The 24212-nt window shown below is 39.1% G+C and overlaps 1 protein-coding gene across 1 annotated transcript in view; it reads right to left on the bottom strand.

Moving 5' to 3' along the window:
- The window catches only part of LOC124594010, a 125087-nt gene that overhangs the window by 39024 nt on the left and 61851 nt on the right, over positions 1-24212 (bottom strand). The window lies entirely within an intron of this gene.

Here is a 24212-nt window from a genome sequence, read left to right on the forward strand (position 1 = left end):
GCAGTGTAATGTAGAATTATTTATCTGTAATTAATATCAAATGTGATATCAAACCTTTATTTGACAGGCTACTAGAATTGCTAATAGTGGAATGGGTTTCAAATACAGTAACTGAGAGTGTTGTATTCATCTTATGGATATTATACAACTAAATCATAGCCACTACCAGAGCTTTGACTACATCTCATCACATGCTGAAATGAGAAATATCTACTCCTCAACCCTCCCACCCTAATCTGAAAGGACATTCTGCCATCCATCCACCTGTTCAGAATCTGTATCCGTCCATATTCTCCTCCTGCTAACCACCAGTGTTGAAGACTGATAGTTTACAGCTACACATACATGATTACTCTGCAGTTCACATTTAAGTGCCTGGCAGATGGTTCAACAAACCACTTTCACACTATTTCTCTACTATTACACTCTTGCAAAGTGTGAAGGAAAAATAAACACATAAATCTTTTCATGCAAGTTCTGATCTCTCTTATTATTATCATCATTTCTCCCTGTATAGGAGAGTAAAAAAAAATTCATGCCTGAGGGAGAAAGTTGGAGATTGAACATTTGTGAAAAGATCTCACTGCAATGAAGAATTCCATTATTTTAATTTTTGTCACCCCAACTTGCTTATCATATCTATGACAATCTCCTGCCTATTTCATAATAATACAAAATGAGCTGTCCTCCTTGAAATTTTTCTATATCCTCTGTCAGTCCTATCTGATAAGGACCAAATACCAAACAGCAACATTCTAGCAGGAGGACGACAGAGCAGTGTAGGCAGTCTCTTTAGTGGATTTGTTGAATCTTCTTAGTGTTCTACCAATGAGATGCAGTCTTTGGTTACCCTTCCCTACAACATTGTCTATGTGATCATTCCAATTTAAGTTATTCATAATTTTCTTCATAGTGTGTATCACAGCAATGAAGTTATTAAAAGACTGTTCATTTTCCAGTTTTGCTGTATTAATTTTATTTATCACAACTAGTATCAGCCTTCTAGGCTATTCTCACATCATTTTATGGTTTTGTACAAAATATTACATATTACCTCCACTAAAAGAATTGTTATGATGTGAATGTAAACATATTTTAAATACATTTACTGTCATAGAAAACTGTGCCTTACATACTTCCTGAGAGTTGGGTTTTCTAGAGGTTTTTGTTTACAAATTCTGTCTTGTTTGTTTGACAGCTTGATGTTTACAAAGGTATTATATTGATGAAAAAGTAAAGATAAGCGTGGAATAATAATTTCAAATACTATGACTGTATTTTTGTGTGTGCAATTGAGGAAATTTAAAAAGTAAAAAATAAAATGATAAGGGAAATGAAATAAAATAAAAATAAATATTAAAATATATGATGAGGTAATATTAAATTTTAAATTTCATTGTATTTTATAGATGATTTCTAATATGATTTCTAATTTGTCATTAGCAGAATATGACTGAAGTTATCAAGGAAGTTTTTGTTCTGAAGATCTGTTTTCTCATTAAGAAGTGTATCAGCTTGAGTTTTTAAATGCTTGAAAGTTTCCATTTCTTCTAAGATATTCACTTGTCTACATTTCTTAGTGAAATGGAAAATCTTGTGCTTAGAGCTTTTTGTTAATATTTTTGGAAGTATGTTGTTTAGGAGATGTAATGCAAAAGCACTTGCACTGTATTGTTATACTTGGTGATACCTGATTTATTAATGGGTCTGTCATACTAGTTCTTTACAAACCTCCGACCAATTGCCTGTAATCTACCCTCCCACATCAGAGACACCAACAACTTCCTCCACCGACTCTCCACCATCCCCATCCCTTCAACCTCCTGGATTCCTGCTCGTCACTGTTGATAGCAGCTCCCTGTACACCAACATCCTTTATGCCCATTGTCTTACCGTTATTGAACACTACCTTTCCCGACATCCTCCAGACTCCAAACCCACTGCCTCATTCCTCGTGCACCTTACTAACTCTCTCATTTGAAAGAATGGTATATATAAACTATTCTATGGCACGGCCATGGGTATCTGCATAACACCCTCCTATTCCAACCTTTTCGTGGGCAATCTAGAGGAGACCTTCCCAGCCTCCCAAAACACCAAACTCCTAGTCTGGTTCAGGTTCACTGATGAGATCGTCTTGATCTGGACTCAGGGCCAAGACGCCCTATCTTCCATCACAATCTCAACACCTTCCCTCCCACCTGCTTCACATGGTCCTCCTCAGCCCAGCATGCCACCTTCCTAAATGTTGAACCCCTCCCCTCTGATGGCTCCATCTGCACCTCTGTCCCCATTAAATCTATCAACCACCAACAGTAGCTGCATTTTGACAGCTGTCACCCCTTTCACACCAAAAAATCCCTCCAATACAGCCTGGCTACCTAGGGACGGTGTATCTCCAGTGACAAAAACTCCCTTGTTCACTATGCTGAGGGCCTAACCAAGACCCTAACAGACAGGCACCATCCCCCAGACCTAACCTGATAACATCTCACATGCCATTTCCTCCCACAACCCAAATCCTCAAATCATCCCCAAGAACTGGCCGAAAGAAGTGTCCCCTTCATCACCCAGTACCATCCTGGACTGGAAAAAATGAACAACATCCTTTGCCAGGGCTTTGATTACCTATCATCACGCCCTGAAATGAGGGACATTCTATCTGAGGTACTTCCCACCCCTCCTAAAGTGGTGTTCCATTACCCACCCAACTCCACAACCTCTTAGTCCATCACTATGCCACTCCCAATCCCAACTCCTTGCCACAAAGATTATATCCCTGTGGAAGACCCAGGTGCAAACCTGCCCAATACACCCACTCACCACTTCCTACTCCAGTCCTGTCACAGGTTTATATTACCCAATAAGGGGCCAGGTGACCTGTGAAAGAAGCCATGCCATTTACCAGCTCTGCTGCAATCATTGCACAGCTTTTTATATTGGTATGACTACCAACTAACTGTCCACAAGGATGAATGGCCACCACCAAACTGTGACAAAGAGCAAAGTAGATCACCTATGGCACAAGATGCAGCTGAATATAACACATTTGATTTCAATTGCTGCGTCACTACCCGAGCCATATGGATCCTTCCCTCTACCACCAGCTTTTTCGAACTGTGCAGATGGGAGTTATCCTTACGAAACATTCTCCATCATCAATCATAAAATCGGTGATCAAGAACCCTGTAGATCATGCGCCAACTTCACAATGCTCCTCCATAGATGGCGATCTTGTGCGCTTTGGATCCAGTTGTCTCGGACTCCTAGCTGGCAAAGGTCTTTCTGTAGCTCATCCTCCCATCGCTTTCTGGGTCTTCTGATTGGATGGGTACCATCAGGTCTTCCTTTAAGTACTGCTTTTGTCCAAGAGGTGTCTGGTCTCCTACTAATGTGGCCTGCCAAGCTTATTCTCCACACTTTCAGTTTTCGAATGATGTTCAGTTGCCTCATCAGCTCATACTATTCTTGTTTTTTTTTTTTCTATGTCTCCATGAGCTCCCTTTTTGGACATGCCCAAAGATCCAAAGATCCTTCTCATAATTTTTCTTTTGGAGACCAACAAGTTTTCTTCATCCTCCTATGTTGTGCTTAGGGTTTCTTTCCCATACAACAATACTGGCCCTGTCATGGCTTTGTATACGTTAAGTTTGGTCTTAATTGACAATTTCTTGGATGACATTATCTGCTTTAGGAGATGTAATAAGTTTTAGACCCGTTCACAATATGTTGGTTCATTTCCTGTTTTAAATTATTTTGCCTGTTGAACCATGTACCAAGGTATTTAAAATTTCCATATCCCTACCTGTAATGGGAACTGTGATGATGTCTGCATAACCCAATAAGTCTGTCCTACCATTTAGCATCACCCCTTTGTTTTCCCTTTTCATTTCTCGGATTACTTTCTCTAGGACCAGATTAAATAACAGTGGTGAGATAACATCACCTTGTCTCACACCTGTTCTCATATGGAATTCCTTAGACAGCTCCCCTTGATATTTGACTTTGGGTTTTGTCTCCACTGTGCACACCTTGACTGCATTTATTAACTACATTGGTATACCAAGCTCTCTCAGGACGTTGTATGTACTTAATCTGTGGGTACTGTCATAAGCCTTTGAAAAGTCTATGAACGTCACCAGAAAGTGAAGGTTGAATTCCCAGCACTTTTCTCAGATTTGCCTCATGGTGAAAATTCGATCGATGGTCGATTGTCCTTCCTGGAAGCCAGCCTGGTACTCTCCTGCAATATCTTTTGCAAATGGCTTAAGTTTTTCAAGTATTATTAAATATAGAACTTAATAAGGTACATTTAGGAGAGAAAGTCTTCTGTAGTTGTTACAATTCCTATTACTGTTCTTTTTATGCAGTTTGATAATGATGGCTGATTTCCACTCTTCTGGGATTTCCTCCTTTTCCCATATTTATTTTATGAGATTACATAGCTCTTTCTGAAGTGTTTCTCCACATGCCTTCAACACCTCTGCCGTTATCCTATCTTCTCCTGGAGCCTTATTATTCTTTAGTTTCCTCATTGCTGTTTCTACATCTTGTTGGGTCACCTGAATGTTTGAGGCTTCTCCTTCACCCTCTATATTATTCTCATGTGGAAAAACACTCTCTGGATCGTCAGCATTTAATAACTCTTCAAAATATTCTCTCCACCTATTCAAAATTTTTTTTCTTGTCTGTCAGCATATTCCATCCTTATCATTAATAACTAAAGCTTCATTTCTGTGACCATTCCTCACATGTTTCAACATCTGAAACATTTTCCTGCTGTCTGATTTTTTATTTGCCTTTTCGATTTCATCAATCATATTGTTCATGAACTTTCTTTTTTCTGTTCTCAGAATCCTATTTGTTTCTCTTCTAATGGTCTTGAGTGCTTCCAGTTGTTCTGCACATTGCCTGTCCAGCATGTGCACTGCCTTTCCTCTCCTCCTGGTCTTTACAGCCTGTTCACATGTCTCTTTGAACCATTTCTTCTTAGTTGTTAACTTTTCCCCTCCTAGAATTTCTTCAGCTACTTCAGTAACAGTGCCCTACAATGGCTTAAATCCTACTTATCCAACAGAAAACAAAGAGTTAGCATTTCTTCAAATGGCACAGATTATTTTTCTGACTGGAAAAATATATATATATATATATATATATATATATCTCATGGTGTTCCACAAGGCTCCATATTAGGCCCAGTCATATTTCTCTTTTACATTAATGACTTACCATTAAGTATCAGCTCCCCATCAGTTCTGTTCACAGATGATACTTCTGTCTTATTTGAAGATCAGAACTTGCAAAAAATTCCCAAATCTGTGATCAGTACCCTCAGTACCTTAGAAACTTGGTTTCAGCTAAATGGGTTGAATTTAAACAAATCTAAGACTCACGTGATGCAGTTCAGAACCAAACAGTCAACATGTGAGCAGATTAAGAGTGTACACAACAACCAAGGTATAGAAGAAGTTGACTCAGTCAAATTCTTACGTTTAAATGTAGATAAAAATTTGAGCTGGCAGGCACACATTGAATACCTGGCAAACAAACCGAGCAGCTTTGCATTTGCAATGCAAATATTGTCAACTGCAACTGACATGGACACATGAAAAGTAGCATATAAAAGCTACTTTGAATCCTTTATTAAGTATGGTATTGTTTTTTGAGGTAACTCGACAAACATAGTGCGGATACTAAAAATACAGAAAAAATATTAAAAATACAGAAAAAAAATCATACAAAATATGTGCACTGCAAATCACAAAGAACCATGTCAATCATTATTTAGAAAACTTAAAATATTAACTCTGCCATCCTTATACATATATGAGATTATTATAGTTTTGTACACCAGACATGAATTATTTGTGGGAAACCATTTTGTCCATTCACATGATACCAGAAACAAAGAAAATTTTATGCTCCCCACCCAGCACCTCAGACTGTATGCCCAGGGAATGAAAATTTCTAATAAATTAAAAGGGAGCAAGTTGCAGATGAATTTAGGTTCACTTAAAAGAAAGTTATATGAGGTACTGACGCGGAAGTGTTATTACTTAGTGGATGAATTCATGCAGGACAAACTGGAAATATGAGCTGGGTACAATGTGTTATCCTTATAGTGTCATTATTTATTATAGTGCTATTATTTATTCATGTAAAATCATTGTAATTGTTTTATAAATTTTTGACATGTCTCCTGCACACAAACCAGATGGATTGAAAATGTACGTCATGAGATGAATAAAACACAATTCACAATTCAGATCCTTATTTCTTCCCATCACTACATATGCAATGTTGTACTGCTTGCATATTTCTGGATCCTTAACCTTCTCAATATCAAACTGTCTTGTGCCCATGTTGTTCTCTTTCATTTTGTAGCACAACTCTAACTGTAATTTGGCTATGACTAGGAAATGGTCTGTCTCTGCATCTGCTCCTCTGTAGCATCTCACACCCATTACGCACTTCTTGTACCTCTCATCTATCAAAAGATGATCTATCTGATTGACAGTGCTACCATCTGGGGAAATCCAGGTCGTTTGTGGATCTGTTTGTGGGGAAAGTATGTTGAGCTCACAACAAGATTCTGACTTAACGCAAAGTTGATTAACTGTAAGCCATTTTCATTTGTTTTTGTGTGTAAACTCTGTTTTCTAATTATTGGTCTATACATCTCTTCTGGCCCCACTTTGACATTTAAGTCTTACAGAATAATCTTAAGATTTCTGTTGCTAATGCTCTCGACTGTTCTTTCCAGTTCTTCATAGAATTCACTCTTCTCCTCTTCATCACTTACGTTTGTTGGTGCATATGCATTATCAAGGGTGAGATCACCATACCTATGTCTAATAGTTAGACACGGTATCCTGTTGCTGACTGCACTGAAGGCCTTCACTAGCCCTATGACCCCCTCCCTCACCACAAATCCAGTTCCATGTTCATGCTTATCAATTTCTTCAGAACGTCCATAAAAGATTACTGATTTCCTCTCACACAATATCCTTTCCCCTAGCCATCTTGTTTCCTGTAATGAAGTAACATCCATTTTATACTCTCCTAGTTCAAATACTATTGTCTTAACAGCTCCAGGTCTATACAGACGTTTAATATTCCATGTGCCAAATCATAAACCAGTGTACCTAGCCATTTTTGACTTATGGGGTTCCATCCTATTCAGAGGCACATTTATGAGACTTCTTATGGGGGTAAAATGTCCCCTGGCCGCATTACACGTGCTGCGCAAGGTTAGCCCAGTAGTGGGGCTGCCACTGTTTTGCCCTGAGCTGGCAGCATTTCTTTTCAGGGTTTACTCCTGTGGCTTCACCATGCCTCTACAGCCTTCCCTGCCCTCTTTGTTGGAGATAGAAAAGAAAAATGAAAGACATCCTCGGTCCTCAAAATCTAATACCATTAGGTTCGAAAAAGTGACATTCTCCGCTCCCATAATTATCCCGGCTTCAACTTACAGTAACATACTGTCCCCACACTCTCCACCCAACAGTTCCCACCCCTTCTGTCCTGTCATCTCCTTCCCATTCTCATCTCCTACCCTGCTTATTTGAAGGCCTCTGCCAATGCATCTACCAGTCTTTTCCTACATTGTTGTTTTATTGTGTTTTTACTTTCATTTGTGTAGAACTTGTTGAGTAAATAAATTTTCTGCATAAAAAACAGGAGGCACTGTCAATACTACTGACAATAGGACAGGTAAGTATGTCCTTTTTATGGATTTTTGGTTCTGCTCATAATGTTTGGGTTCTGAATTCATAACTACACATTCATTTACTTCTTTACCTGTGAAGAGATAACTGGAATTTTTAAGGGCTTTCTTGATTTATGCGTTAAATTTAATGTGCTAGTTATAACCGACAGTTGAGCCACATCTTGTGTTTAAATTTAGAATGAATTTCATATTTGATCCACATAAGTTCACTGCACTGATTCACAATCTTAGAAACTTATGTTATAGATTTAATAATCATATTCACAAAGTTTTTGCTTCAGGCACTGTTTGTTAAATCAGATGCTTTTAATAGTCATCAGCAGCTTAATTTTTATCTGTTGATAACATTGGATATTACCCTTTCCTTTGTATAGTAGCATATTGTACATTTTCGTCATAGTGAGTGCCACAGCGATGCATTTATTAAAAGACTGTGTCATTTTCCACTTTTGCTGTATTAATTTTATTTGTTCACAACTCGTAGCAGCCCTCTAGACTATTCTCAAATGATTTTGTTGTTCTGTACAAAATAGAATATATTTGTGGCGCCGATGAAATCGACACCAATATGCATTCATCTTTGGACTCTAAGCATTATCTTTGGCTGTTCCGCCATGTTCAGTTCTTTGTGATCCTTGTATGTGTTAAGGTTAATAAATGAACTACTGCTAAAGGGGTTTAATTATCAGTGCAACCAACCTGAACAAACTCCTCATATTATAGTACCTCAATGATAGAAACAGTGATGTTGATGTAAACATATTTTAAATACATTTACCTGCAATAGAAAACTATGCATTACATACTAAAATGTCAGCATCTTGAAATTTGTGTGTTCTGTTCATTTTGATTTACAAATGCTGTCTTGTTGGTTTATACAGCTTGACATTTACAATGGTATTATATGGACCAAAGAGTAAAGCTAAACATGGAATAAATAGAATAATGATTGCAAATACACTGCCTATATATTTGTGTGTGTCATTGAAGAAAGTTAAAAAACCACAACAGACCCATTTAATAAGTCAGGGATCTACAAAACTAAATGTGACAACTGTGTCAAAGTATATATCAGGCAAACTCATAGAAATTTTTGGATACATTTTAAGGAGCACACAAAATCTAATAACAATATGTCTTTGCACTTCATTTTCTAAAAAACAAACATGCATCCAAAAACATTAAAAGATCCAAATGTTCCATTACACTAAGGAATGGAAGCAAAAGAAATGGAAACTTCCAAGTATTTAAAAAGTCAAATTCCTTGATAACCTGAGTCATATTCTGCTAACGGTCAATTGGAAATCATCTATGCAATAAAATGAAATTTAAAATTTAATATCACCTCATAATATATTACAATATTTATTTTTATTTTGTTTCCTTTTATATACCATTTTATTTTTTCCCTTTTTAACTTTTCTCAACTGCACACACAAATATACAGTTGTATCACTTAAAATTATTATTCCCTTTATTCCATGCTTAGCTTTATTTTTTAATCTATATACCACCTGTGTAATTGTGAAGCTGCCAAACCAATGAGACAGCATTTGTAAACCAAAATGAATAGAGAAAACAACTTTCAAGACGCTAACATTTCAATATGTAAGGCACAGTGTTCTATGTAGATAAATGTATTTGAAATATTTTTACCACCACATCATTATATCTCTGTCTGTAGAAGTAATATAACACATTCTATTTTGTATAGACAACAAAATCATTTAAGAATATCCCAGAAAGTTGAAAATAGTTGTGAACAAATAAAATTAATATGCAAAAGTTGAAAATGACACCATCTCTTAATTTGCTCATTATTGATATCCCCAGGTATTTAGCTGAACTGACAGCCTTTAGATTTGTGTGATTTGTCATGTAACAGATATATAATAGATTCTTTTCAGTAGTCATGTGGATGACCTCCTACTTTTCATTATTCAGAGTTTGGGTTTGATCTTCTGATGACTTTAGTAAATAGCAAAAGACACTATCATCTGCAAACAATCTAATATGGCTGCTCATATTGCCTCCTAAATCATGCATGTAGATTAGGAAAAGCAGAGACCCTATGATATGTCCTTGGGGAACACCAGGTAACTTCTGTGTTTCTCAATGACCCTCCATCAGTTACTATGAAATGTGACCTTCCTGACAGATAATCATGGATCCAGTTCCACACCTGTGACACACAGTTACTGAGGCAAGAAAACTAAAGTTGCTTGTGAGGAATGATATCAAAAACCTTCCGGAAATTTAGAAATAGTGAATCAACTTGAGATCCCATGTTGATAGCACTCATTACTTTATGAGAATAAAGAGCTAGTTGCAATTCACAAGAATGAGATTTTCTGAACCAGTGTTGACTATGTGTCACTAGATTGTTTCCTTAGAGGTAAGTAATAATGTTCAACACACAGTATATGTTCCAATACCCTATTGCAGATCAAAATGTCAGTGAAATGGATCTGTAACTCAGCAGATAATTCCTATTATCTTTCTTGAGTATTGAAATGATCTGTGCAACATCTGGTCTTTAGGAATGGATCTTTTGTCAAGCGAATGGTTGTATATGATTGCTAAGTATGGAGCTATTACATCAGCATACTCTGAAAGTAACCTAACTGGCACACAATCTGGACCACTCTGACTGTTCATTGAAATAGCAAATGCAAATGAACCAAGCACTAAAAATACTTATAGCAAAAGACATTTTACTGCTGAAAATTTAAACACTTCTGCTCTAATTTAGAAGAGGTGAAGTGGCAAGTTGAAGCTGATACTCCAATCTCCATACAATTTAATAGGTTTCTAGAAAGTTTCTTATATGTATTTAATGAAATATTTCCACTTAGAGTATTCAACACAAAGATGTCCAATAAGCTAAATTGGATCACCACTGGAATAAAAATATCCAGTTTGAAGAAAAAACAACTGCACAAGAAGCTGAAATACAACAAACACCCTATTTTCATAAATTATGTCAAACAGTATAAAGGCTTATTTAAAAGGGCAGTGAAAGCTGCAAAAGAAATGGTAAATAATAAATACATCTTGGCTCATGAAAACAAATCAAAGGCAGTCTGGTCTGTCATAAAATCATAACTGGGGGTTAGAATATAAGCAAAATCATTAGAATATTAAAATTTAAAAAATCAATTGTTAGAAATATGTGTAACACAAGACCAAAACAATCTTGTCGCCCACTATTAATAAATCTAAAAATATTAAGTGCCCCTTATTTGTACATCTGTGAACTGGTTATTTTTATATACAGTAACCCTATGTTATTCACAGACAACAATTTTAAACATCAATACAGCACTAGGAATAAGACAAACTTCAAGCTTCCCACTCACAGGTTCAAGTTATACGCATGAACCATAGAATATATAGGCATGAAAATCTACAACATGCCAAAAAAGAAACAAATAAACAGCATGGTGCTATGGCAACTGAAACCAAAGCTGAACAAGTTATTAGTGGAGAAATGTTATTACTCCATAGAAGAATTTATGAATGATGAAGTGGAAGTCTGAGCAAGGAAACATTGTCTGTAAATTAAGCTTAGCAGTTTTGTGTCAAATAAATTATTGTAAAAAATATGTTCACTATGTAAACACTGTTGTTATATATTACTTTGTAACACATGTAAACTGGTGTGTTGATATACTGTTTTTGTAATACTGTATATACAAATTGCAATTGTAATGTGAATGTAATGTTGATGAGTCCCCAGTACATCAGGTCTGTGATTTGACTTTGTATGTTATGGGATAATAAAAATTCTGATTCTGATTCTGGACTGGAAGACTTACCTTTATTAAGTGATTTGAATTGCTACACAATGTGGAATCTACTTTTAACCTACTCATGTGTACTGTAGTTCTTTATTCAAATTCTGGAATATGTGCTCTGTCTTCTTTAGTGAAGGCATTTTGGATGACCACATTTAGTGACTCTGCTTTAGTGGGATTATCGTTGGTAATATTACCATCACTGTCATGCAGAGAAAGTATTGACTGTGTCTTGCCTCTGGAGTACTTTACTTATGACCTGAACCTCTTTGAGACAAGGTTTTCATTGTGATACTATTAAATGCATCTCACTTTGAAATCCATGCTAAATTTTGATCTTCTGTAGAATTTCACCAACCATGGAATTTTACAATCATTTAAATTTGGTATACTTTTTTGTCAAATCTGCAACAGTTTTCTGACATTTTTTTGTGTGCCTTGGGTGATCAGTTACACCTCTTATTAATTTATTTGGTAGAAATCTCTCAATTGCTGTTGATATTATTTGTCTGAGTCCAAGCCACATCTGGCATATGCCTGTGGAGTTAGTGCAGAAGGAATGTAGATTGTCTCTCACATAGGTGTCAAGCAAACTTTTATCTGCTTTTTAAAAAGATATATTTTCCACTAATTTTTGATAGGTTTTGATGTTATGGTATTCAAGTTTTGCTATGACAACCTTCTGGTCACTTATCCCTGTATTGGTCATGATGCTCCCTACCTGCTGAGGAATACACTACTGGCCATTAAAATTGCTACACCATGAAGATGACGTGCTACAGACGTGAAACTTAACTGACGGAAGAAGATGCTGTGATATGAAAATGATTAGGTTTTCAGAGCATTCACACAAGGTTGGCACCAGTGACGACACCTACAACGTGCTGACATGTGGAAAGTTTCCAACCGATTTCTCATACACAAACAGAAGTTGACCAGCGTTGCCTGGTGAAACGTTGTTGTGATGCCTCGTGTAAGGAGGAGAAATGCGTACCATCATGTTTCTGACTTTGATAAAGGTCAGATTCTAGCCTATTGCAATTGCGGGTTATCGTATCGTGACATTGCTGCTCGCGTTGGTCGTGATCCAATGGCTGTTAGCAGAATATGGAATCGGTGAGTTCAGGAGGGTAATACGGAATGCCGTGCTGGATCCCAACAGCCTCATGTCACTAGCAGGCAAGATGACAGGCATCTTATCCGCATGGCTGTAACGGATTGTGCAGCCACGTCTTGATCCCTGAGTCAACAGATGCGGACGTTTGCAAGACAACAACCATCTGCACGAACAGTTCGACGACGTTTGCAGCAGCATGGGCTATCAGCTCGGAGACCATGGCTGCGGTTACCCCTGACGCTGCATCACAGACAGGAGCGCCTGCGCTGGTGTACTCGATGACAAACCTGGGTGCACGAATGGCAAAATGTCATTTTTTTGGATGAATCCAGGTTCTGATTACAGCATGTTGATGGTCACATCCATGTTTGGTGACATCGCAGTGAATGCACATTGGAAGCGTGTATTCGTCATCGCCATACTGACGTATCACCAGGCGTGATGGTATAGGATGCCATTGGTTACACTTCTCGGTCATCTCTTGTTTGCATTGACAACTCTTTGAACAGTGGACATTACGTTTCAGATGTATTATGACCCTTGGCTCTACCCTTCATTCGATCCCTGCGAAACCCTACATTTTAGTAGGATAATGCACAACCGCATGTTGCAGGTCCTGTACGTGCCTTTCTGGATACAGAAAATGTTTGATTGCTGCCCTGGCCAGCACATTCTCCAGATCTCTCACCAACTGAAAATGTCTAGTCCATGGTGGCCAAGCAACTGGCTCATCGCAATACGCCAGTCACTACTCTTGATGAACTACGGTATCGTGTTGAAGCTGTATGGGCAGCTGTACCTGTACACGCTATCCAAGCTCTGTTTGACTCAATGCCCAGGCATATCAAGGCCCTTATTACGGCCAGAAGTGGTTGTTCTGGGTACTGATTTCTCAGGATCTGTGCACCCAAATTGCGTGAAAATGTAATCACATGTCAGTGCTAGTATAATATATTTGTACAATGAATACCCATTTATCATCTGCATTTCTTCTTGGTGTAGCAATTTTAGTGGCCAGTACTGTATTTGTTGTTAATAGGTCAAGTACATTTTCACAACCATAACTTTGAGTGAACCCCTAAACTAATTTCTCAAATGAATTTTCAGAGGAAGCATTTAGTTCTGATTACATTTTATACCTATCACAGGCTGTGAACATGTATTGCCATCAACATATCAAGGGTAGATTGGTGTCACTGCCAACTTTAACTATATGAGTGGGGACCTATTTCAGATGATGTTCAAGGTTTCCTTGAACCTTATAGCAACTGTATGACCTGAGTTGACCACTCAGTAACAGGAACCAATTCTTAATTCTCCCCAGCAGTACTTCACTGTCCCCCACCCCTACATTACTATCCCAGTCCCTCCCCGCCCCAGCCTCCTCCTTACTCCCACCACCGCACGGAGTGGCCGTGCGGTTTGAAGCATTATGTCATGTGCTGTGTGACTCCTCCCGTTGGAGGTTCGAGTCCTCCCTCGGGCATGAGTGTGTGTGTTGTTCTCAGCATAAGTTAGTTTAAGTAGTGTGTAAGTCTAGGGACTGATGACCTAAGCAGTTTGGTCCCTTAGGAATTCACTCACATTTGAACTCACACCCAGTCACCACTCGCATCAGGCACTGGTGCTGCAGCTCACAGTGTGGCCCAGTTGCCAGAGACAGCTAGCAACTTCCCTTTTCATAATATTGGACTAATTCTTAATTTACCCCAGTTGAGAAGTATAGCCTCCATCTCTACTAACTCACAGGGACTATTTACTTCTGTGTTGCTCTAAGGTAAATTATTTCTAACAGTAACAAACACATCACCAGTTCTATCTAATATATCCTATCTGAACATGGTTAACTTATCTCTGGCTTTAGCAAGTTTTCTGTACCTATAACAATTTCAGCTTCAGTGCTTCCTGTTAGCACTTGTATCTTTGGTTCTTTCCCAACTCCGCAGTGATAATTTACTACTATAATACCTATGGTTCCTAGGTCCACCCTTGCCTGTGATTGGCCAGTACACTTTGAGATTGAAGTCCTTTTTGTTCTTTCCCAAAACCATCTAACATAAAAGAACTGCCCAGTCCACTCCACACAGCGTCTGCTACCCATGCAGCCACTTTCTGTGTGTAATGGACCCATGAATTATTAAGTTGAACCTGATACCCCATCATTCTATTGCACAAGTCAAGGAACCTGCAGCATAAACAGTTGCAGAAACTTCTGAGAATCTAATTAAGACCCTGCACCCAGCTCTGTACCAAATGTTCACAATCTGTCCTGTCAATGACGGTACAGATGATGAGCTCTGCCTTCATCTTGCAATGTTAGCTAGCTGACCAAAACCAGAGAGAATCTACTCTGCTTGAAAGTGACACAAATAAGTAGTGGTGACATGAGCCACCCCCTGCAGTTGTGTGCACCCTTTGTTCTTCATGGCATTGAGAAGGATCCATTCCATGTTTGGGATGACTGCTTCCATCCAATATGTACACAGACTGCACAATGGAGTTCTTCCACTCCTTTGTAATCATATCCCTAAGGGGTAACATTAAGCACCTATCATTGATGCTCCCAACAACCAGTAATTCCACCCTCTGTGAATGTCCAGATACTGCAGGCTGAGGGTCTTCCTCTAAAACAGAGCAAGTTGCTTCTGGCTCAGGACATTTATCAACCACAGATAATACCTGAAACCCTTCTGTCAGACAAATTTTGGGGAGAGGGTGCCTTTTGATCTCCCTCCACTAAAAAAGTCTTTCATTGCCTGATACACCTGGGATCGACCTCCCACTTAACAATGGTTGAGGAGTCAACGTCAGTGTGGGCATTAACCTGGGTGGCCACTGTAGTGGACTGACTGGGGACACTTACAATGTGTATTATATATGGACTGCTCATGTCTGACAAGGGAGTAGTCTGTTATCTGTCAGACAGTGAGTGTGAGACTACCAGCGCATGTGGGTCTGTCAAACTTGCTTAGCTCCAGAAGTTGGGCCTCATGCACTTGGGGAGCTCCTGCCAAGGAAGATGACAACTGAGCTACTGTAATTGTAATATATACACATACTGTGGATGTCAGTAAAGTAACAGTGATGGTATTAAAGAGCATGATACAGTGATAAATTCAGCACCACATTTGTAAATGTCACTTATAAATTACTAAAGATATAATAAACTGAATAAAGATATGATACACAAATACAACGGATGCATATTTTAATAAGTACTGAGGTCATCAAACTGTCAGCTTAAGGAAAGACATGCCTGAAGACACACAGAGCTTTGTTAACAATTAAATAATTCATAATGAAATGATTATATGAAGCTTCATTCTACAACTGAGTTAATTTGAAATATAAGACAGTTACACATCTTAGGGATTCAACATGTGAAAATAGGCTTTTATTTGCACCACTCACAGTATTTATAAAATATATTTTTTGTTATTTATTAAGTTAACTCCAACTGATTACTGTGTTCAACATCAAAATCAGCCACAATTCAGATTGTATCGAATGTATCATACAAAACAGACTGCACCAGTAGAAAGAGTGGTGTGCACACTGGTTGTAATTTATGAATTTTAGACACTGTTAATTATTTAATGAAAGAGTGCAATAACAGTGATGAGTTTTTTTGTTAATTATAAGCAAACTGTTTACTGTACAACCTTCTGCAGCAGCTCATGTTAATAAGCTCAAAGATATTCATTTACACATGTAGTCTAATTTATACTGGTTTATAGTTTGAGCTTCATAACCAGTCATTAGGAAAAATTGAGCTTCTAGCTGTATACGGCCAGCCAGAGGCTGAAAATGTATATCAAGGTTGGTTCTAGGAATGATGCAGCATCTTTGTCAGTGTGATTGTGTTTCAAGTTGAACAAAGAGTTTTACATTTGTGTGTAAATTTCTTAGTTTTGATCCACAGTTCAGACTCTGAAAAATTTTCATGGGTTTTCAAAATTTTGATACTTTTTTAGTGTGATTTTGAGAATTTTTACTATTTTTCAAGTTTGTACTATTTTTCATGCTGTTCAAACATTGTAATTTTTCATGAATTAGTCACTCTCACGACTTACATATGTTTTTTGCTTTCAGAGATTCAGTGATATTAACACAACAATTTCTTAATTTCTTCTCAGCTATAGTGACCTATAATTTATATGAATGCTTGGTGTCTGTTCTTTTTACATATTATGTGAATTGAAGGGACAGGGGGGGGGGGGGGGGGGGAGACATAGGAAAGTACTAATGATATCAGGTGCATCAGGGCTTTTTTGTGAAATCAGCAGTGATGATTACTAGGCAGTTACATTAATCCCTACACCACCCAGACTCAGTGTTTATTGCAAATGTGCTGACTGTCTTGGCCCATCAAGGTGAATATGGGCAATGAATCGACAACCTTCAGCGCAGATGAACATTTATGTTTGGCCTCCTGCAGGAATCTAAAATTAGTGAGCATAGAGGACTTGGATGGGGACTGCAGGTGGCAAGAGACAGAACTGTGAGTGGACCAGTGAGCACGCCAAGATAGTCCACACATTTGCAATAAACACTGTGTCCAGGTGGTGCAGTGGTTAGTGTAACAGCCTAGTGAGCAGGAGATTCTGGATTTGGGTCCCAGTCCAGCATGCATTTCCACTTGTTTCCACTGATTCTACATCTACATCTACATCCATACTCCGCAAGCCACCTGACGGTGTGTGGCGGAGGGTACCTTGAGTACCTCTACCGGTTCTCCCTTCTATTCCAGTCTCGTATTGTTTATGCAAAGAAAGATTGTTGGTATGTCTTTGTGTGGGCTCTGATCTCTCTGATTTTATACTGATGGTTTCTTCGTGAGATATACATAGGAGGGAGCAATATACTGCTTGACTCCTAGGTGAAGGTATGTTCTTGAAACTTCAACAAAAGCCCGTTCCGAGCTACTGAGCGTCTCTCTTGCAGAGTCTTCCACTGGAGTTTATCTGTCATCTCTGTAATGCTTTTGTGACTACTAAATGATCCTGTAACAAAGTGCACTGCTCTCCATTGGATCTCCTCTATCTCTTCTATCAACCCTATCTGGTACGGATCCCACACTGCTGAGCAGTATTCAAGCAGTGGGCGAACAAGTGTACTGTACTCTAATTCCTTTGTTTTCGGACTGCATTTCCTTAAGATTCTTCCATTGAATCTCAGTCTGGCATCTACTTTACCGATGATTAATTTTATACGGTCATTCCATTTTAAATCACTACCAGATAATTTATGGAATTAACTGCTTCCAGTTGCTGACCTGCTATATTGTAGCTAAATGATAAAGGATCTTTCTTTCTATGTATTCGCAGCACATTACACTTGTCTACACTGAGATTCAATTGCCATTCCCTGCACCATGCGCCAATTCGTTGCAGATCTTCCTGCATTTCAGTACAATTTTCCATTGTTACAACCTCTCGATTTACTACAGCATCATCTGCAAAAAGCCTCAGTGAACTTCCGATGTTATCCACAAGGTCATTTATATATATTGTGAATAGCAATGGTCCTACGACACTCTCCTGTGGCACACCTGAAATCACTCTTATTTCGGAAGACTTCTCTCCACTGAGAATGGCATGCTGCATTCTGTTATCTAGGAACTCTTCAATCCAATCACACAATTGGTCTGATAGTCCGTATGCTTTTACTTTGTTCATTAAACGACTGTGGGGAACTGTATCAAACACCTTGCAGAAGTCAAGAAACACGGCATCTACCTGGGAACCCGTGTCTATGGCCCTCTGAGTCTGGTAGATGAGTGGATTTCTAATCTCCAGAAAAGTCACTATACTCGAACATAATACATGTTCCAAAATTCTACAACTGATGGACATTAGAGACATAGGTCTATAGTTCTGCACATCTGTTCGAAGTCCCTTCTTGAAAATGGGGATGACCTGTGCCCTTTTCCAATCTTTTGGAATTCTACGCTCTTCTAGAGGCCTACAGTACACCGCTGCAAGAAGGGGGGCCAAGTTCCTTCGCATACTCTATGTAAAATCGAACTGGTATCCCATCAGGTCCAGTGTCATTCCTCTTTTGAGAGATTTTAATTGTTTTTCTATCCCTCTGTCATCTATTTCGATATCTACCATTTTGTCATCTGTGCGACAATCTAGAGAAGGAACTACAGTGCAGTCTTCCTCTATGAAACAGCTTTGGAAAAAGACATTTAGTATTTTGGCCTTTAGTCTGTCATCCTGTGTTTCAGTACCATTTTGGTCACAGAGTGTCTGGACATTTTGTCTTGATCCACCTACTGCTTTGACATAAGACCAAAATTTCTTAGGATTTTCTGCCAAGTCAGTACACAGAACTTTACTTTTGAATTTGTTGAACACCTCTCGCATAGCCCTCCTCACACTACATTTCGCTTCTAGTAATTTTTGTTTGTCTGCAAGGCTGTGAAGTTCCCTTTCCTTCCGTAGCAGATTTCGAACTCGGTTGTTGTACCACTGTGGCTCTTTTTCATTTCTTACGATCTTGCTTGGCACATACTCATCTAATGTATATTGTACGATGGTTTTGAACTTTTTCCACTGGTCCTCAACACTATCTGTATCTGAGATAAAACTTTTGTGTTGAGCCATCATGTACTCTGAAATCTGCTTTTTGTCACTTTTGATAAACAGAGAAATCTTCCTACCTTTTTTAATATTTCTGTTTACGGCTGAAATCACTGATGCTGTAACCACTTCATGATTGCTGATTCCCTGTTCTGCATTAACTGTTTCAAACAGTTCGGGTCTGTTTGTCATCAGAAGGTCTAATATGTTATCACCATGAGTTGGTTCTCTGTTTAACTGCTCAAGGTAGTTTTCAGATAAGGCACTTAAAAAAATTTCACTGGATTCTTTGTCCCTGCCACCTGTTATAAACGTTTGAGTCTCCCAGTCTATATCTGGTAAATTAAAATCTCCACCCAAAACTATAGCATGGCCAGTATTTTGCAAATTTTCCTTCAGTTGTTCTGCCACAACAGCTGCTGAGCCAGAGGGCCTTTACAGACATCCAACTACCATGTTTGAGCCTGCTTTAGCCGTGACCTTCACCCAAATTATTTCACATTTTGGATCTCCGTCAATTTCCTACGATACTATTGCACTTTTTATCACTATAAACACACCTCCCCCTTTACTGTCCAGCCTGTCTCTGCAATATACATTCCAATCTGAGTTTAGAATTTCATTATTATTTACATCTGGTTTCAGACAACTTTCCGTCTCTAGTTCTATGTGGGCATTGTGACCATTTATTAATGAGAGCAGCTCTGGGACCTTTCTATAGACACTCCTGCAGTTTGCTATTACCACATTAATATTGTCATTCCCTGTTGTGTTTTGCCTACTGCTACCTTGTCACGTATCAGGAGGCATCTAGTCGGGCCTAGGGACGGAATTATCCAACCTAAAAACTCCACATGTGCACTCCACACATACTCCGTTACCCTTCTAGCTGCTTCCTGCATGTAGTGCACACCTGACCTGTTCAGGGGCACCCTACATTTCTCCACCAAATAGTGGAGGTCCCTAAGGGACTCCATCACCCACCATCTCCACAAAGTCCTGATACAGCTGATATTATTCCTTCCCTTTCCACTCCTTTCTCCTCCCTCCCACTTCAGTTTACATATGATCTGTAATTTGTTGATCGGTGAATGGTGGAAAAACATATAACAGAAGGTTTGAGCTGTGAACGAGGTGTGGGGTATGATTACTCCCACATTCTGAAAATGTCTCAACTTTACCGAAACATTCTCCTGAATGACATGGATGGACCTCTCGTGCTTTGGTGAATTGTGGCTGGGCAGTATCTTTTAAAATAATGTGGGCAGAAAGCTTTTTCACCATACCCAGATAGTCCTCAAAAGTTGATGATATTTGCCACAGATCTTTGCGATGCTGTCATGATGAACATGGGCGTTGATTGATGCCACACTATTCTAGATATGGAGGCCAAAGATGTCGGAGGTGCTGAGGCTAAAAATGTTAGGACTGTTGTAAGAGTGAAGTACCGTGACTGGAATTGCCTTAGATGTAGATCTGTACTGCATCTGTAGAAGACAAGTGCCAGGGATGGTGAAGTGATCCCCATTGTATTTGCTGAGGGTACAGCCATGAGAAGCTGAGCTTTCCAAACGTGCACCTACTGATCAATGTAATGGAAGCCCCATTATCCAGCTGGAATTGTGCATCCTGGTTCTGAATATACAACTGAATGAAAAGTTTCTTTGGCTCATGTACAAGCACAGAGGGATGCTGGGGGTGACTGACAACCTGTGACAATTTATGCATAGTGGAAATAATGTAGCTGGTTTGAAACAGGAATGACTTGTCAGAAACTGAAGAGTTCAGGAGGGCAGTATCATCGACACTGACCTGATGGACATTCATTGCCTCAGAACCTTTGGCAGCCATGTTAACAAAAGGGCTCTGTAACTTCTTCAATCAATTGTCTTGGATGTGCCCAATCTTTCTACAAAACAAATATTTGGCTCAGTGGAAATGATAAGTATCTCTGTCATGACAGACATAGCACTGATGACAGCACTGCAATTTGCCATCATTATGTGGCTCTATTGCCATTAATTTGTTGTATATATGGATGGTGGAACAACAAACAACAGAAGGCATGAGTAATCATCAAGGTTTATTCCTTTAGAACACTTCATTGACAAGGCTGATGCTCCAACTGGGACGGCAGTTCACTAGGTCCATGGATAAATCTGGTGTCTGCTGGAGTGCTGAGTAGTAGAAACTCCTGAATATTACAGTTACAAGCCTAATCAATATCCGGCTAAGGGTGAATTGAATGGTGTGGCATCAAGGTATCAACAGTAGTGAAGTCCAAGTGAAGACTACAGTGTGAGGTGCCGTGTGCACTTATAAAAACTTTGCAGCATAGGAATATGCCTGCCGTTGATGATTCTATGGTGATGTAGCACTGCATGATTAGTGTAGTAACATGCTGCTGCTATTGATGTAGATACACTGGTTGGGCTTTGCTAAGATATCACAGAGGCAGCTGTGTGCATGGGTTGTGCTTGCAATGTCCAGCTGGATGGCACTGTGCATGAGTGTGGAATAGTTGACTGGGGGCTGTGTGACATTTGACCTGCGGCTGTGCGGTGGCAGGCACCATAGTGTGTCTAGGCAATGATGATAGCACAGTTGTAGTGGCTTGCCCATCACTAACCTAATGTTATATTGTGTACTTAATAACTGTCTAGGTACAGCTTATATGTGACTTGAACTGTCAACAACCCCTTCCTCCTCCTCTAGTAGTGTGGGTACATTTAGAGTTCAATCATAGAAATAACTTTCTCTTCATATAATTTTAAATTTATAAACATTTTTCATTTGACTGATTATAACCGTTGCTTTTTGAAATAGCCAGAACCTAAAATAACTTGGAAAAGGAAAAGGAATTCAGCAACCAGTCACAAATCCAATGTGTATTTTATTGCAGATAATATTTCAGCGACTGAATAGCTATTTTGAGTGCATTTAAACTGAGTCATATAGACCATTGAGCTTTTGACAACACATGTTACTCAATAGCCACTTATAATCTGGTTATATATACATCTAAGTCACATGATGACATGTGCTGTCACAATCTTGACAGTTCTATATGACACAGTTTAAACACACTGAAAACAGCTACTCAATATAGGAAATCTAGATCTGCAATAAAATACAGATTGGATTTGCGACTGACTGCTGAATTCCTTCTCCTGTTTTGGAATATACAACAATCGCTGTGCACATGTGTTCTGATGGAATCACACTTGGCCAAAATAATCCATAATCATGCAATCATCTCTGTGATACAGTTCATAGAATAATTAGACCTGAAGTATAGGATTGGTGCAGAAGTGAAATTAGGTGAGTGAAAGTTACTTTCATTTTTGATCACACATTTCATTGGTGAGCATGGGTGTGATCAAGGGAAGACAATCACAGCAACAGCTACCTTCTACACAGTGATAGTAAGCAGCTGTTGGCATCACAACAGTAACACTCAGTGCCAAAATTACGTGAAGTGCAAGCAACTTTTGCAATTGTTTGGGTCATTCTATTCAGTATATTAGTCATGGCCAAGATTATTAAACAGTCACTAACTGAGTGCTGTTATGTGGTGATATCATTAACTCTAGTAGGTTTTTTTGGGGATGAGGCTGTTGAAGCTCCATGGGAAATTTCATCATAGTCTTTTGCAGAACTAAAGGTCACAGTGAGGAATGAACAATAATTTCAGTGAGCTACATCACTATAATGAGGCAGTTTAACACTATGTTAAGTGAGCTAAGCATCTAAAAGACAGAATGAACAATAATTTCAGTGATCTACAGCATCTAAATAATGGAATTAAGCAGCAAAATGAGGGGTGTAAGAAAATTTTACTCCTGAATTTGCTGACACTCAGAAATTGTTCTATTAATGATAAAGTTTCATGACATGGAAGAGAAATAGTCAGAGATGGAACTCGGCTCTAGCACTGATGCACTGTGAAAGAATTTTGAAGAGAAAACATGGAGAGTTGAATCTCCACTTAGTGAACGTGTCAAAAAAGTAAACATAGTTGTACTGTGTCAAGCATGTTTTAAAATAGGGTTGGAAGCAGTCAAAGCAGTCAGAGAAATTGAATGCTGCTATTAACAAGGAAAGTTTTAGTAAAAATAGTAATTAAAAATACAGGGCTATTACAAATGATTGAAGCGATTTCATAAATTCACTGTAGCTCCATTCATTGACATATGGTCACGACACACTACAGATACGTAGAAAAACTCATCAAGTTTTGTTCGGCTGAAGCCGCACTTCAGGTTTCTGCTGCCATAGCGCTCGAGAGCACAGTGAGACAAAATGGCGACAGGAGCCGAGAAAGCGTATGTCGTGCATGAAATGCACTCACATCAGTCAGTCATAACAGTGCAACGACACTTCAGGACGAAGTTCAACAAAGATCCACCAACTCCATTCAGCGATGGTATGCGCAGTTTAAAGCTTCTGGATGCCTCTGTAAGGGGAAATCAACGGGTCGGCCTGCAGTGAGCGAAGAAATGGTTGAACGCGTGCGGGCAAGTTTCACGCGTAGCCCGCGGAAGTCGACGAATAAAGCAAGCAGGGAGCTAAACGTACCACAGCCGACAGTTTGGAAAATCTTACGGAAAAGGCTAAAGCAGAAGCCTTACCATTTACAATTGCTACATGCCCTGACACCCGATGACAAAGTCAAACGCTTGAAATTTTCGGCACGGTTGCAACAGCTCATGGAAGAGGATGCTGTGGTGTCACCGCCAGACACCACACTTGCTAGGTGGTAGCCTTTAAATCGGCCGCGGTCCATTAGTATACGCCGGACCCGCGTGTCGCCACTGTCAGTGATAGCAGACCGAGCGCCACCACACAGCAGGTCTAGAGAGCCTTCCTAGCACTCGCCCCAGTTGTACAGCAGACTTTGCTAGCGAAGCCACACTGACAAATACGCTCTCATTTGCCGAGATGATAGTTAGCATAGCCTTCAGCTAAGTCATTGGCTATGA

This window comes from Schistocerca americana, chromosome 2 (genome assembly GCF_021461395.2).
Source record: "Schistocerca americana isolate TAMUIC-IGC-003095 chromosome 2, iqSchAmer2.1, whole genome shotgun sequence".
NCBI classification, from domain to species: domain Eukaryota; kingdom Metazoa; phylum Arthropoda; class Insecta; order Orthoptera; family Acrididae; genus Schistocerca; species Schistocerca americana.